Source organism: Diadema setosum, chromosome 6 (genome assembly GCF_964275005.1).
Source record: "Diadema setosum chromosome 6, eeDiaSeto1, whole genome shotgun sequence".
NCBI classification, from domain to species: Eukaryota; Metazoa; Echinodermata; class Echinoidea; order Diadematoida; family Diadematidae; genus Diadema; species Diadema setosum.
In genome coordinates, this window is record NC_092690.1 from 27,181,431 (window position 1) to 27,197,933 (window position 16,503).

Below are 16,503 nucleotides of genomic sequence, written 5' to 3' on the forward strand. Positions count from 1 at the left end.
AGTTTTGGTGGAGAATAAGGATTCAGGTTTCCATTTTTTTTTTTTTTTGGTGAGATGATAAGAAACAAAGAAATCGATCCTACAACAAAGGTGGATACACCTTTGGCATATTTATTTCCCTTGTCACATGCAATATGACACAAGCAGAACTCACGCATAATATCATTTCGAATATAAAAACTTAATGAATAATGCACGGCGATGAAGTTACAAACGAATAAAAGCGTTTGCAAGTGAGCACACCAGTAAAAGCAAACAGGCAATTTAACCCATCCATGTGTGCCTTGACTTCCTACAAGGTAAGGCGACACACAGTGTAGCAGTTCAATAGTCACTGTAACATATACCTTATTTTACAGAGAGTGGTATACATGAACATGGGAGTACTTGGCATTCAAAAGAACACATACGGTGACGGGTAGAATGTCCACACAATGCGAAAGCATATTTATGTGAAGTAGCTTAGATGAGAAGCTCAAAATAGAATATGCCAAAGGCGTAAAAACAAAACAAAATTTAAAAATTATAATTCTTTGTAAATTATACAACAAATTCATATTGATTTTTATTATTGACAATGAATGAAAATGAATGAAAATGAACAATATAATTATGATAATCAAACAAAACAAAGATGTCTAACATCCTGATCCGTTCATAGTGCGAAAAACGGCAGTTTGATAGCAGTCAAGCATCAATTTCTCAAGAAAAGCTAAAAAAAACAAACAACAACTTTGGGGTAAAAAATGAATTATTCATAGAACAGTATCCCCGCCATACTTTCCAACTAACCCTTCAACGACTGGAGAAACTCGTATTTTCTTGAAATAAAGATAAACGTATTGCATCTCGACAAAAAAAAAGAAGCTTAAAATTGAACTTGGCCTGAACTTCTGTAATTGGTGGTCGCGTGGTCCTCTTGTCGTTGTGACAGCGAGAGAGAGAGAGAGAGAGAGAGAGAAAAGTAAGAGAGCTTATTTGATTAAAGGTACTATTTACCTTTGGTAGCAGTGATTTAAAAATTTTCAAGATATTACATTTGCTGCATATGTGTAAGTCTGTTGTATTACAAAACATCCTACCGTATAAACTTTTCGCAATAAAGCCTAAAATATAAGGAGATATCAGTAATTTTTAACTTTAAACGGTTTAGTCTTGAAACACATTTATTATAATCAGTGTTCACATTTTGTGTATTTAACAATGCTATATCCATAACTCACATTTTAGAACTATTTTAAAACGCTAATGCTGAGTATTTGTTTCATCTGCAAACGGTAAATTATGCCTTTAACCTATGAAACTGCCTTTTCAGGGCACTCAACACATATCATGGAATTTAACTGCGCCGTTCTGTTCTCGTATACGTTGTATGGCCTCTGCCAGTACGGTGTGCAAAGGGAAAACTTACCTGCTGACGATACTTTTTAATGTTATTTCTTCCTAAGTCTCAAAGAGGCTTCACGTAGCCTTGATACGGGCTCCATCTTGAGGCGATTATCCAGTGAGAAAGAGGAGGTTTGCCCCTCTGTTGATACGCGAATCGTGTGGCTACACGTGAATCTGTGTAAACAAAAAGAAAAGAAAATGCATTGACATTAATTTATTGGGATGCGGAGGAATACATTTAAATAGTGTTCGTGTTCTTGGGCTTTAAAGGTCCACTTTACCTTTCGGAGCGGTGATTTCAAAAATGTCCAAGATATCACATTTGATGCATATGTGTAGTTCTGTTGTATCACAAAACATCCTACCATATAAAATTTTCGCAATAAAGCCTAAAATATAAGGAGCTATCAGTGTTTTTCTCAATAAAGCGTAACTGTAGACGGTTTAGTCTGAAAACATTCTTATTATAACTATTGTTCACAATTTGTGTATTAACAGCACTTAACATCGATTATACAGATTCAAATTTTTACAGTGATTGTTTCTATCCCTAACTCACATTTTCGAACTATTCTAAGGCACCAATGCTGGATTTTTGTTTCATCTGCAAATGGTAAATTATGACTTTAATCCTCGAGCACCGCAGAAGGCTTTCGAGGCAATGTAACTATTCAATGATTATGTTTCAAACAGACATAGAATTTTTTGTCTTTGGCAAATAAAAGCATTCCGTCATTTTCAGTTGGGAAGTGAAATCCACCCACGAGCCATATACGGCCCACGAGTTCGACATTGGAAAAAAAAATGGTCCATGAGTCAGCCCATGAGCTCTAGTGGGATGACATGGAAGAGATAAACGGAATAATAAAGGTCTTACTACTGTAAACATTTCTCCGCAGACACACGTTTAAAGAATAACAAGCCAAACTGATTCATGAAATACACGAAAGATACAAGATCTTTCCTTTTTTTCATATCTAAACAGAGTAGTTTCCTTCAATCCAGTCTTGGAATTTGCAATCGGGATTTACTAGCTTAAACTCATCTCAGTCTGTCAAAAAGACTACGGCTTTCCAGCTCAAAAATCTAATATGTTTTATGAAACATATTATGTAGTCCTTCTCAATTCACAGAAAAGCAATCCCAGCATCCTCACGAGGTGCGTTTTGTGGAGAGATTTGTCAAACAAACCTTATTAGGTCTTTACAGGCGCGTACTTTATGCTAGACTTTTCAGACTTTTATTGCAGTTTTTGGTACGAAAATACGATGGGGCTCGGGCTGGTCAACTTCATTTATAATTATATGTAAGATCTATTGGAGAGTCAAACACACGAAATGGTGGCGGAGGTTATAGAGACAGAAGTCTCGAGTAAATACATGCAGAAACATTCAACATAATAATTATTCTTTTTTTTTATTGTCAAGCTGCATCATTCCCATCAAAGCATCATTGCGGTCTTTAGCATCTAGGCGTGATACCTTGGCAATGAAAACATCCAGGAGAGAGCTTTATATCAATTATTGACCTAAAAGTATACTTCGAAAAAAAGTATGTTTTTTTTTTTGTGTGTGTGTTTGTGTGTGATTGTGTTTCAAGTCAATGAATGATTTGTCAGATGATGGCTTCATCGCCTTCTTCAGTTTTTGTCTTTTGTGTCTGTTTGTTTGTTTGTTTATAAAATATCATTACTCCCGTGTATGAGAGAGTCACAACTCATGCACGTAAAAGATCCCGCTTCATTCATTCATCGCAAAGAGCAGGGTGTTTAACCCGGTGAAGTGGTCACACCTCACATCCCACTGGACCCCGTGGAAGACCAGCTTAGCGTAGCTGAATATGGGCTATCCAGCCATCTTCTCAGATGGAAATGAACAAACAAACAAACAAACAAACAAACAAACAAACAAACAAACAAACAAACAAACAAACAAACTCCTCACATTACTGAAAAAGAGGTCCCGTCGAGATTTGGGATGGGAGAAACGTACAAACATGGTATCTACTTCACATAGACTTTCTTGTCAGAAAATATATTATATATAATATCATATTTTCATGTGAGTGTCAATCTTCATCTTTAGACAAGAATGTAATAGAAAAAGTCATCTGTTGGTAATTATATCAAGGAGCAGATACAATCATTTTACAGGGCGTGTGAAATACCGTCAAATCGTAAACGCGACGCTATTGATTTATATAGCAAAGTCACCTCCATATTATGTGCCCCATCACCAATTCGTGCCAATATGATACCCGACTAAACAGAAAGCCCACAAAACGAAAATGGTTATAAAATGAAGATAACGGCTGCGAAGACATCGATTAAATTTCGTTCTGCCAATCGTAAAGAAGCTTTGCTCTGTCGGCAATAATTTTGGCAAGTGCAATCAACTCGGTTTACTGCATATAATTACTGTGGTGCACTTTTACATCTAAAAGTTTGAGAACGGGACTTAAAACGTGTGGTTAAGTCTAAATACCACTGGAGGGATGTAGTTGCTAAATAAAAATCATGTTGAGTACAAACAGAGTGAAACAATGTTTCGAAGCGCAACGTGTTCATAGGCACATGGAAAACAAGAGTTACATCTTTGCCATATTTCTGATTACTTTGGGAGTGACAACGAAGAGACTTCAACACAGGACACATATCGTGGTACAAAATGCGAAGTAAGTTTACATAACACATTAAACATCATCCCTATACACCTAATTATGAAAATATGTTAACACAAGAAGGAACAAACTAAAATATAAGATAAGGTGCTCTGCTATCATTGCACGTTCACTTGCCATTACAACTACAGAACACTAATTTGTGCTGTTTGATCTGTAATCTTTACATGCCCGAATTTGGTACTTTTTATTTGAATTAAAGGGCACATTACAACGTGATAGGGGAAATACAATTCACAGATAACTGATGTCTGCCTTTAGTAGTAGTGTATCAAATGATAGGTAATCATGGATTTTTTTCTTTTATTTTTGATTTCATTCATTTAGATGTGCCCTCTCTTTTTCCTAATTGTACAATATATTTCTTTTTTTCATGTGAAGTAAAAGTATTCTCCGAATGATAATACTTAATAGCTGTAGCTAATACAATAACATGTTATTTCAGTCCACTCTTACAAGATAGCCTTATGTGTTAATCCTTCTTGAATGATAATACACTTATGAAATGATTGTATTCCTGAGAACCTGAATGACTGTAAGTAGCATTGTTTCAAAGTTGTGAAAAATATGATGATGATGATGATGATGATGATGATGATGATGATGATGATGATGATAATGCTATATAAATATGTTTGAAATAATGCGACCGGTCCTTCCACAGTTTTTGATTTTTTTTTTTAATGTCCTGGCTGGCGGTAAAGTTAATTGAAGGTCTATTCAGAAGTTTTTACAACAATTTTAAAATTATTTATCAGTTTATGAGGCAGTTGATATCAAAGAAGAAGAAGCCATTGTAATTCAATTGCAGTGGGAATGAATTTTTAATGTACTTTCCGAGATGCAGTTACATTGGCTTCTGTGGATCTTGGTCCTAAGTATTCACTGTCCATTAAGAACACTTACAAATATTATCATCGATGTTGGCCTATTTCATGTATTTTGTTTAGACCCCAAATGGTACGTAAGGATGATGATATTTAACCTATTCCTTTACAGGAAAAGGAAATGGAAATATGGAATGATACGTTTAATCATGTTTATTATGACATCATTATCATTGTCATTCATAACATAACAGTTTGATAATCAGGATTCAGGAGACAACAGGTGTAATTAGTGTAGGCATATGATACATTTTAATGATAAAGCCAAAAAGGTACTAGGAACCTATTTCCACTTTCCCTTTGCCCGCTGATATTTTTTTAATGTAGCCAGCACAATTTCAGTTTAAAACATTATAGTCTCTGATTTTAAAAGTTTCATCTGTTATTATACTTCGTAATCGACTTTTTGTTGGAAGTGTATTTCCTGTTAGTGGATGTTAAGACTTGTTAAGATGATAATGTGCAATAATAATGTGTAAGCAAAAAAAAAAAAAGTAAACTAATTGGTGAATTGGGGAGAGTAACAATACATTTTCTCTAAAACACTGATGTCAATTCAAGAATCAGTTAGGCTTTAACACAGGCTTTTGAAGATTCTGCAAATGAAACAAACCACACTTAAAGCAAACTAGAGGGCTGAGATGAAAGACTATTTTCATTCTATTCTCCTGATCCTCTGACACGAGGACAGTCTATCAGACCACAGAACTGGGTTTCAGGGATTTTATTGTTTAATAGGAAAGACTCGGGGTGTGTCAAAGACCTTTGTCTTGATTAAGCCGTTGTTGCTATTAGAGCAGGCCAGAAATTCAAATTTATGAAGTTCTTCCGTCGAGATGTTTTCATTGCAACTGATTGACAAATTGCCCTACATCGACGTAAATAAGCACTGAATTGATCAGTGTTTTAGTAGTAGCCATGATAAAAAATCATGGGCGTACATACTCGAGCAGGATTCGAACCCACGACCTCCTGATCACCGGACAGGCGTCATCTCCACTAGACCACCGAGCTTTCGCCCGACAGCAAGTGTTGGTTCTAATCCTTATGGCATGCAGCGGGTACTGCTTTTGTTATTCAAATTTATGAAGTTCTTCCGTCGAGATGTTTTCATTGCAACTGATTGACAAATTGCCCTACATCGACGTAAATAAGCACTGAATTGATCAGTGTTTTAGTAGTAGCCATGATAAAAAATCATGGGCGTACATACTCGAGCAGGATTCGAACCCACGACCTCCTGATCACCGGACAGGCGTCATCTCCACTAGACCACCGAGCTTTCGCCCGACAGCAAGTGTTGGTTCTAATCCTTATGGCATGCAGCGGGTACTGCTTTTGTTATTCAAATTTATGAAGTTCTTCCGTCGAGATGTTTTCATTGCAACTGATTGACAAATTGCCCTACATCGACGTAAATAAGCACTGAATTGATCAGTGTTTTAGTAGTAGCCATGATAAAAAATCATGGGCGTACATACTCGAGCAGGATTCGAACCCACGACCTCCTGATCACCGGACAGGCGTCATCTCCACTAGACCACCGAGCTTTCGCCCGACAGCAAGTGTTGGTTCTAATCCTTATGGCATGCAGCGGGTACTGCTTTTGTTATTCAAATTTATGAAGTTCTTCCGTCGAGGTGTTTTCATTGCAACTGATTGACAAATTGCCCTACATCGACGTAAATAAGCACTGAATTGATCAGTGTTTTAGTAGTAGCCATGATAAAAAATCATGGGCGTACATACTCGAGCAGGATTCGAACCCACGACCTCCTGATCACCGGACAGGCGTCATCTCCACTAGACCACCGAGATTTCGCCCGACAGCAAGTGTTGGTTCTAATCCTTATGGCATGCAGTGGGTACTGCTTTTGTTATTCAAAATTTTTACGTCGATGTAGGGCAATTTGTCAATCAGTTGCAATGAAAACATCTCGACGGAAGAACTTCATAAATTTGAATAACAAAAGCAGCACCCGCTGCATGCCATAAGGATTAGAACCAACACTTGCTGTCGGGCGAAAGCTCGGTGGTCTAGTGGAGATGACGCCTGTCCGGTGATCAGGAGGTCGTGGGTTCGAATCCTGCTCGAGTATGTACGCCCATGATTTTTTATCATGGCTACTACTAAAACACTGATCAATTCAGTGCTTATTTACGTCGATGTAGGGCAATTTGTCAATCAGTTGCAATGAAAACATCTCGACGGAAGAACTTCATAAATTTGAATAACAAAAGCAGTACCCGCTGCATGCCATAAGGATTAGAACCAACACTTGCTGTCGGGCGAAAGCTCGGTGGTCTAGTGGAGATGACGCCTGTCCGGTGATCAGGAGGTCGTGGGTTCCAATCCTGCTCGAGTATGTACGCCCATGATTTTTTATCATGGCTACTACTAAAACACTGATCAATTCAGTGCTTATTTACGTCGATGTAGGGCAATTTGTCAATCAGTTGCAGGCCAGAAATTTGTTACAACTCGGGGTGGTTTTTTTTTTTCGAAAAAAAAAATCGAAAAAAACCCCAAACTTCGTTATTCCGAAGGTTTGTTAAATCGAAAGTGAAGTTAGGTTCGTGATTCCGACGGTGTGTTCTAATAGTATAAGCATCTCCTTTAATGAACCTCATATCTTTTCGGATTAACGAACCTCCGATATGTTCAAAACAGTTTCACAAATATTCAGATAATGTGAACGAATCTGTTTTAGTTTTTCTATTAAGGAAGAACGAGATATGTGGAATGCCGAAAAATCTATTTTACTAAATAATTAACAAACTAACATCGCCCAGATATTGAAGCATTGCTATACAGTATCAGTCCTGAACACATCCCTACTGGAAAGAACTCAGTGTCGCACAGTGTGTTCACAGTGTGTTCATAGTCGACTATGTGAAAACGCTCAAATTTAACAGTGTGGAGATGATTTCACACGGTGGTTTGGTTTTCACAGTGTTCACATGGTAATGTTCTGTGTCACACTGTGAATTGATGATTCACAATGTGTTCACACTATTGAAACGCTCGAATTTAACAGTGTGAAGAGATTTCACACTGTGTTCACATTGTGCTCACACTGCGTTCTTTCCAGCACGGATCATACCACCATTTGTAAATAAACTCCTCAAAATAAGTTCTGCAATTAAAGTTTGATATATATATATATATATATATATATATATATATATATATATATACATATATATACCAGCATTATCTTCATCAAATATGACATCATAAGAAAGCCTGATTAATTATCTTTAAAAATGAAACCTCACTTGCTATGATTGGGTGTTCTTGGAATGTGCAAAACAGCTGAGTATGGGGACAGATCAAAAGTGAAAAGTCGCAACAATTCTGCTAATGATAGTGTACAGTTTTGATGAAAAAGGCCACTGGAATGAGCAATGCTGAAATGAGAGTACTTTCTAAAAACTCCCATCTCCTAGACATTAGATGACTGTTTGGTCAATCTTTATGTTTCAATTTTAATCTGCAGATACTACTGCAGTTTTTAATTCATGGATGAAGCCTGGAATCTGGATAATCTCACATTGCATTCTTTTCAAGCACATTCATTCCCTGAAACGACAAAGCAAATGGGAATTATACTGTTTGACATAACACGTCTACTCTATTTTGCAACATTTCACATTTCACCTTTCCTCATACTCAGTCATACTGTGCATTCCAGGAATACCCAATCATAGAAAGTGAGGTTGCATTTTAAAGACAATTAATCAGGCTTTCTTATGATGTCATATTTCATGAAGATGATACGGGTATAAGAGAAATATGATATATCAAACTCTAATTGCAGAACTTATTTTGAGGAGTTTATTTGAGTATCAAACTTAAGCCCACAAACTCGCTACTTGCCTGTCTGTATAGATTTGAGTTTAGTTTTACGGTGTTTTGTGGGCAAATTGACTTTAGATAATCGTGTACCAGGGATAGAAATAATCACCCAGTACGGCGTGATATGATATCTTATTTTCAAAATGTCAATAAATATTACTTTTTTATATTCTTCTGTTTTGGAAAGATGGACAACGAGTTGCACAACTGCTAAAGCACGAGATCGACCGAAGCAGGGCCTTCCTCTCGCCTGCGCAGTAACGTATCCCTGTCATGAGATTGGTGTGCAAGGATCTAGGTAAAGCAGTGGCACCCACGAGTAAAGGGGGAATGGACCGTAAGCATTTACATTATGTGGATTCATTTAATGAGTTCAGTGCGGCCTACACATGAGAAGTTTCAGGAATGCCCGACAATCTGCTATGAAGTTACATTCTTTGTTAATAGACTAGCTCTGGTTAAACCCTTGTGGCGCCATCGCTGTATAAGAAGACTAGAATACAATCGTGTGAGCCTAGGGTAACAATACAAAGAAAAAAATCTAACTTCAGATTACCAAAGAGGATTCCATTTTTATAAAGATAACAAGACAATGAACAGGGAAGAGGAATGGTGCATTTTGAGACTCATTCACAAGAAAGAAGAGAATTTGCGCTTTTGTAATGTTCATCGTTTTCTTGATTAATTACAGTGTATTACAAGACAACAAAATATCTTTTCTTTCATTAAACCGTGTCCTTAATCTGGCCACGAAATTAATTTGACTTCCTAATCTTGCATTTTAGATATGCATTTCTTCCATCAATATCAAATGTCATAATAACAACAAGTATGGCATCTAAACATCTCCCAACAGGCAGAGAAACAGATTAACGCATTATAAATAGGAACATAAAGTAACGAGTCTATGTAATGTAAATATATACAAATATGAATAAATGTAAGAACATGCTTGTATGTATTAATAGATTCATATATTATGTCCTCAATAATTTGATCCTCGCAGCCTGCCTTTCATCACCTGGTCCAGCCAACACATCATGCATGGTAAACAGTTTCAAGCTTTCAGTGTAGTAGTGTATAATGACTACACTCTCCTTGCAAGTGAGGATACAACCATGGCGATACTTGAACCTCCATGGTACAACTTCAATGTCAATGGTAGCGGGTATATCTAATTTAATAATGTTTTACAACGCTTTGAACACCGAGAAGCGATGTATAGGCGCTATTCAGTTAGGGGCTGAAGATGCGTATATACAAGTTTTGTTATCAATATGATCATGCATGAGATTTATTGCTCTATGCTGGTTATTGTCATCATATCAAAGAGTCGAATGAATACAGTGCCCGTTGTTGTAAATTTGTATACCAATTTCAATGCGTATCAAGACGATTACCCCTCCCCCCCCCCCAAGAAAATTACACCCTAGCTAAATATCGGTTAGTGATAGGGCTAGAGTAAAGATTAGGGTTGGGGTTATATAGGTTTAAGGTTAAAATTCAGATTAGGGTTAGGATCGGGTTCGGGATTAGGATTAGGGTTAGGGTCACGCTAAGGGTGTGGGGTATATATTGTCCTAGAACCATTTCCATCTAAGACGATGCTGCTCTGGTTCGGACGTAATAACTCTTTGCTCTTTGATAATGTGTATACTAGGTACGTTGGACATTATGCTATACCCACCATATTATAGTAGTCTTATGAGATTTGCATGACCCTCTGGGGCAGTGTTACAATACTTCCACCGAAAATGGAAAATGGGAAAGCAAAACATGAAAACATTCACAAGACGAAACGCATCCTGGGCCCCGTTTTATCAAAAGATGAATTTAACGTTAAGTCAAGATTATCTATGATTAACCTCTCAAATCAACATGCATGAATAACTTGAGCGTTTAGTCTCATATATATGAGTATGTAACAGTGGCGATCTAGTTGGAACTTTGTAAAATGAATATTAAACTTGATTTTTATTTTTGTTGAACCTGAAATCTGAGTATTACAACCTTGTGTCTTTCTTTGTTTCTGTGCACGACTCACTTGACTTAGTTTCTATTTTCACACACCTTACACAACATACACATCTACTACACACACACACACACACACACACACACATACACACATTGCACAAAATTATATTCCTCCCCTTGTATATTCCATCTTCCGTCCACGGTCATATACTTTGACCTAAGAACTCATCCCCACCGAGAGACTATTAGTTTCTGAAAGGTCGATTAACTCTGTATATGTTTTTACCGCTCGGACATTTGGGCTTAACACCTCGCCCACGGAGTTGATCAATCTTTCTGGAAAACACACAACATCTCCACTGCTAATAACTCTCGGTCTTATTATCTTATTCTGTGGTGGCGACAGTGCGCCCTCGACAAACAACAAACAACAACTAAGAAGGGCGCCACACAAACACAACACAACAACAACCAGCCATCTAGTCCGCCACAGTTCATGTTATGGTTATAGTGCTACAGCATCACTTAGGTAGAATGAGGGTCTCAGTGTAATAAGTGATGTGAGTTGTAATAATTCGGTTAACTGTAGGCTACATGAAACGATCGAGTGGGTTAGGGGTATGTGTGCGTAGTGTCGATGGTGACATCTGTGTTATTTAGAGGCCACGATAAAGAAGAAGTTTGATGGAAGTGTCCCTCATGAGGCATTCTTTCCTTTAAGGAATTCCAGTCGTTTTAAATGTGTATGAATCATAGGCGCCGGAAGTGGGGGAGGGGCGCCCCCCCCCCCCCCCCCCCATCCAAAAAGTGGGGGGCAAAACGCATTTTTGCCCCCCCCCCCCAAAAAAAAAAAAATAAATAAATAAATAAATAAATAAATAAATAAATAAAATAAAATAAAAACAAAAATGAATAAATAAACAAATAAATGAAAATTGATAAAATAAGATAGATATGTCTATAAATGAATAAACGCGAAAAACATAGCTACAAACGGCAGTTTTGGGACTGTAAAATGTCAAAATTTCCAAGCTCGCTCGCTCCGCTCGCTCGCATTCAATCGCTATGCCATTCTCCTAATATTGCTGCCAGTAATTGCCAGCAGTTGCGCCTGGGCTGCCCCCCCCCCCCTTAATTTCCAAAGCTATATATATATATATATATATATATATATATATATATATATATAGCTATACAAACGGCAGTTTGGGGACTGTAAAATGTCAAAATTAATTGTCGAATTTATTCATTATGCCATTTTCCTAACGTTGCAGCAAGTAATTGCCAGCAGTTGAGCCCGGTGCGCCTTCCCCTTAATTTCCAAAGCGAAAAACATAGCTACAACAGCAGTTTTTGGACTGTAGAATGTCAAAATTTTCAAGCTCGCTCGCTTCGCTTGCTCGCATTGAATCATTATGCCATTCTCCTAATGTTGCAGCCAGTAATTGCCAGCAGTTGCGCCCGATGAGCAACCATTAATTTCCAAAGCGAAAGATATAGCTACAAACGCCAGTTTCGGGACTGTAGAATGTCAACATTTTCAAGCTCGCTCGCTTCGCTCGCTCGCATTGAATGGTTATGCCATTCTCCTAATGCTGCTGCCAGTAATTGCCAGCAGTTGCGCCCGATGCGCCCCCATTAATTTCCAAAGCGAAAGATATAGCTACAAACGCCAGTTTCGGGACTGTAGAATGTCAACATTTTCAAGCTCGCTCGCTTCTCTCGCTCGCATTGAATGGTTATGCCATTCTCCTAATGTTGCTGCCAGTAATTGCCAGCAGTTGCGCCCGATGCGCCCCCATTAATTTCCGAAGCGAAAGATATAGCTACAAACGCCAGTTTGGGGACTGTAGAATGTCAACATTTTCAAGCTCGCTCGCTTCGCTCGCTCGCATTGAATGGTTATGCCATTCTCCTAATGTTGTCGCCAGTAATTGCCATAATATACGCCCGATGCCCCCCCCCCCCCCTTAGTTTCCAAAGCGAAAGATATACAGTGCACTCCCGTTATAACGAAATGCTCGGGACCGGCAGTTTTCTTTCGTTATAACGAAATTTCGTTATAACCGAACAAATACAATACATAACGAAAACAAGGAACCACGTATATTATGTTTGCTGAATACTCATCATACACTGCAAAGCTATGTGAAATGTGATGGGATAACTGTATTACAATAATAAACGCAAATTCCCCTCAGAAACTGCATGTGTGTGACACAAGGAGCGAACACACAGTGGTGTGAAGCGTTCACCCATGCAGAGACGCTATAAATGCTTGTTCTGCTACGTATTTTCGAAAGCAACTCGCATTTCGTTATAACGGAGCACATTTCTTTTGTTTTTCTTTGCCTGTGGCGCTCGGAAAAGACTTCGTTATAACGGAAATTTCGCTATAACCGTGTTCGTTATAAGCGAATTTTGTACCATAGACTTTAATGATGATATATTTGGGACCAGAAGATTTACTTCGTTATAACCGTGTTCGTTGTAACGGGAGTGCACTGTAGCTACAAACGGCAGTTTTGGGACTGTAAAATATCAAAATTTTCAAGCTCTCTCGCTCCGCTCGCTCGTATTTTATTGTTATGCAATTCTCCTGATGTTGCTGACAGTATATAATTTGTTGTTTCACACCGTCATTCCATAATCCATGTAAGGAAAACTTGCAATGTTGCTCAATGACTGCGTTGTTGAATGTATCACATTCCGTAATGTATTGTAGTCCCATTATTGCGCACGCACACACGCACATGCATACACACCGTCAAAATTACTTTTCCACAAGGTGCCCACCCCCAATGTTTCGACCCACCGTACGCCACTTTACATAATATATATATATATTTACACACACACACACACACACACACACAAACACACACATATTGTATGTATATATATCTATATCTATATATATATATATATATATATATATATATATATATATATACATATATATATTAGATGTGTGTGTGTGTGTGTGTGTATGTGTATATTGTGTAACATAATGCATGGTCTATCGTGAGCCCCCTCCAATATTTGCCCCCTCCCCCCCCCCCCCAATCCAAAACTGCTTCCGGCGCGCCTGGTATGAATATAATTATAATTATGGACTAAGCCAGGGTGCACTTGTGTAAGGTACCATAGTTACGTCTGACGTATTACATATTCAATACTCATATACGTTGCACTTCGATTTTTAACGTGGGAGGTTATGAAAGACGTAACGACTCGGTAGTAATGATTGGACGTAATATACTGTGCCTGCTTTATGGTACTGTAATGTATGTTATTGATCAGCTTGTGTGGATCATTGACACAGAGTTATATGTAATACAGTTGGTACACTGGTAGTGACCTCTCTGCTTGCTGTTAACAGAGGCATGATGTCAAACGGAAGCTGGTTTGTCCTGACGTGTTGTGTGCCTTAGTCCAGTTTGAGACCTATAGGACCCACGTGCCCTACCACATCATCCAACACACAACACCTTTCTGACGTCCAACAACTCACACACCAATCAACCCCTCACATAATAATTGCCAGATTTAGAGACATCCTCATCTATTCGTTTCATGAAGAAGGTTGCTGTTAATATAAGATGGAATAATTACACTCTAAACAGGTGCTATAGGAAACAATCAGTCAGCTTTAGAATTAAGGCTTCTAGCCCGATAACAATGACTAAAATTACAAATGTTGCAAACATATTCATGAAAAGAGTCTGGTCGACAAGGGAGGGGCGGGGGTAGAATGTCCACACACATCGTTTGTAATTCCATACACTTCAGTGTCGGAAGAAGGCAGTCCTGTGAAATGAACATTGTCATCTGAGTATTGACCCTCATTTTAGAGGAGTATAGGGAAAAGATATTTCTTTGCGTTGATCAGGCGGGAGGTACAGCAATTTTATAGGAGTGTGATATACCGTAAAATGTCACACGGAAACGTTATTATACTCTCACAAAATCCATCATCATAAAGGCTTTCCCTACTAAAAAATACAAACAAAGAAAAACAAAAATTAGTAACGATAGTGGCTCTACAGGCTCTCAATATTTGGAACAGCCAATAGTAAAGAAGCTCTGCAATGAAGGCAATAATTCTGACAAGTGCAATTAGCCCGGTTTAGTGCATTCAATTGCCGTGCACTTATACACCATAAACTTTGCGAAGGGGGCTTAAAATTGTTGCTAAATTCAGAAGGCTTATGCAGGAATATATTTCCTTATATGTACTTCTACTCATCTCTATTCTTTTTAGTACTTACCTCCCGTTTTGCGTAAAGAGAAGAAAGGAACCTCAGCCAGCACAACGACACGGAGCAAATTGCGCTGCCAAACGTGAGGTAAGTCTCCACAGCACGTTCCAAGATGTATAACACAACGAAATTTAAACGGAATGTTATTTTTTTTTACCATTTGCACATTCAATAACCATTGTAACAACAAAAACAACAACAAAGCTTGCCCTGTGCAAATTGCATACACAAATTTTGTACAATTTTATGAAGGGCACATGGAATAGAAAAAGTGGTGAGGAAGCAACCTTGTCAATAGAATTCATAAACATCTGACTAAAAAGTGCTGTATGAAATGGCAGGTAAGCATGCATTTTTCTTTCGTCATTGAGATGTACCCCTCTTTGTAAGGAGTGAAACAAAAATTTTCTTAGGAAAGAATAGTCTGATTAGAATGATAATCCCATTAATTTCATCTGATACATGTTCTTTACGTCTACTCTTACAAAATATATATAGCGTTTCAATCCTGTTCTAAACATCACATTCATTAAAAGAAAAATCTTTTAGGAACTGTGAGTTGAATTTTTCAACAATTCAAGAAAATGAACATGTTTTTATCAGCAATTTGATATCAATATCAATAAAGCAACATATTATGTCTTTCAACACTTTATTGGGGGGGGGGGTAGCTCCTGGTTTGCAAATTAAGGAAATGATAAGGTTATAAGTTGTTAAGATTATACGTTGTAATGAAATCATTATCGTTTATCACACTAGGAAATTGATAAAAAGGAACAATAGGATATATGAAATAACATAGAAATGAACTTTCATGCATTTTCAGATATGGAGTTACACTGGTTTGCGTGGCTTTTACCTCTGAGTAAGTATTCATTGTCGATGAAAGACAACTTTCCAATGCCACCAAACTAACTTGTCTATAACAATACTACGTTATTAGAAATGATAACATTGAAATCACTCCTTTACGAACAAACTGACATGGAAAAATATGATTATTGGTAATTATTTTCATTATCACAGGAGTATTGGAACAGTTTAGTAATTTCATATCATGATAATCGGGAGACAACAAGTGAAATTAGTGTATAGATGACAAGGTTTATCATTGCAGTTTCCTACTCCAAGCGTATTTCTAGTTTCCATTCGATATGATTATATTAAAGTAAACTGCAACACCTCACCTCATAATGGTAAACCTCTGAGTCTATACTACTTCATATCTAAAACGTTAGAGTTAATTAAATTTGTGTAAGGTCAGAAAGAAATGTAAGGCGCCTACTTCAGTCCGTTAATTAGAGAGAAGAACAAAAGCCCTGTGTTCACTGTAGTGAAATTCTCAAATCAGTCCAACAGTTGAGGGCTTTGGAATAAGACTCTGCCGATGAAACAAACTATATATTGTATACTATCATTTTGAATCATACCTCTGACACAAAAACACATC

General features: G+C 37.6%; 1 long non-coding RNA gene across 1 annotated transcript; it reads right to left on the reverse strand.

Moving 5' to 3' along the window:
• Positions 1-678: 678 nt before the first annotated feature.
• LOC140229849 (uncharacterized) lies at positions 679-15,246 on the reverse strand. Its single transcript, XR_011901318.1, has 3 exons — positions 15,063-15,246; positions 1,412-1,563; positions 679-918 (listed from the first exon to the last, which is right to left on the reverse strand). It is a non-coding gene; the product is annotated as an uncharacterized lncRNA (long non-coding RNA).
• Between the last annotated feature and the right edge of the window lie 1,257 nt (positions 15,247-16,503).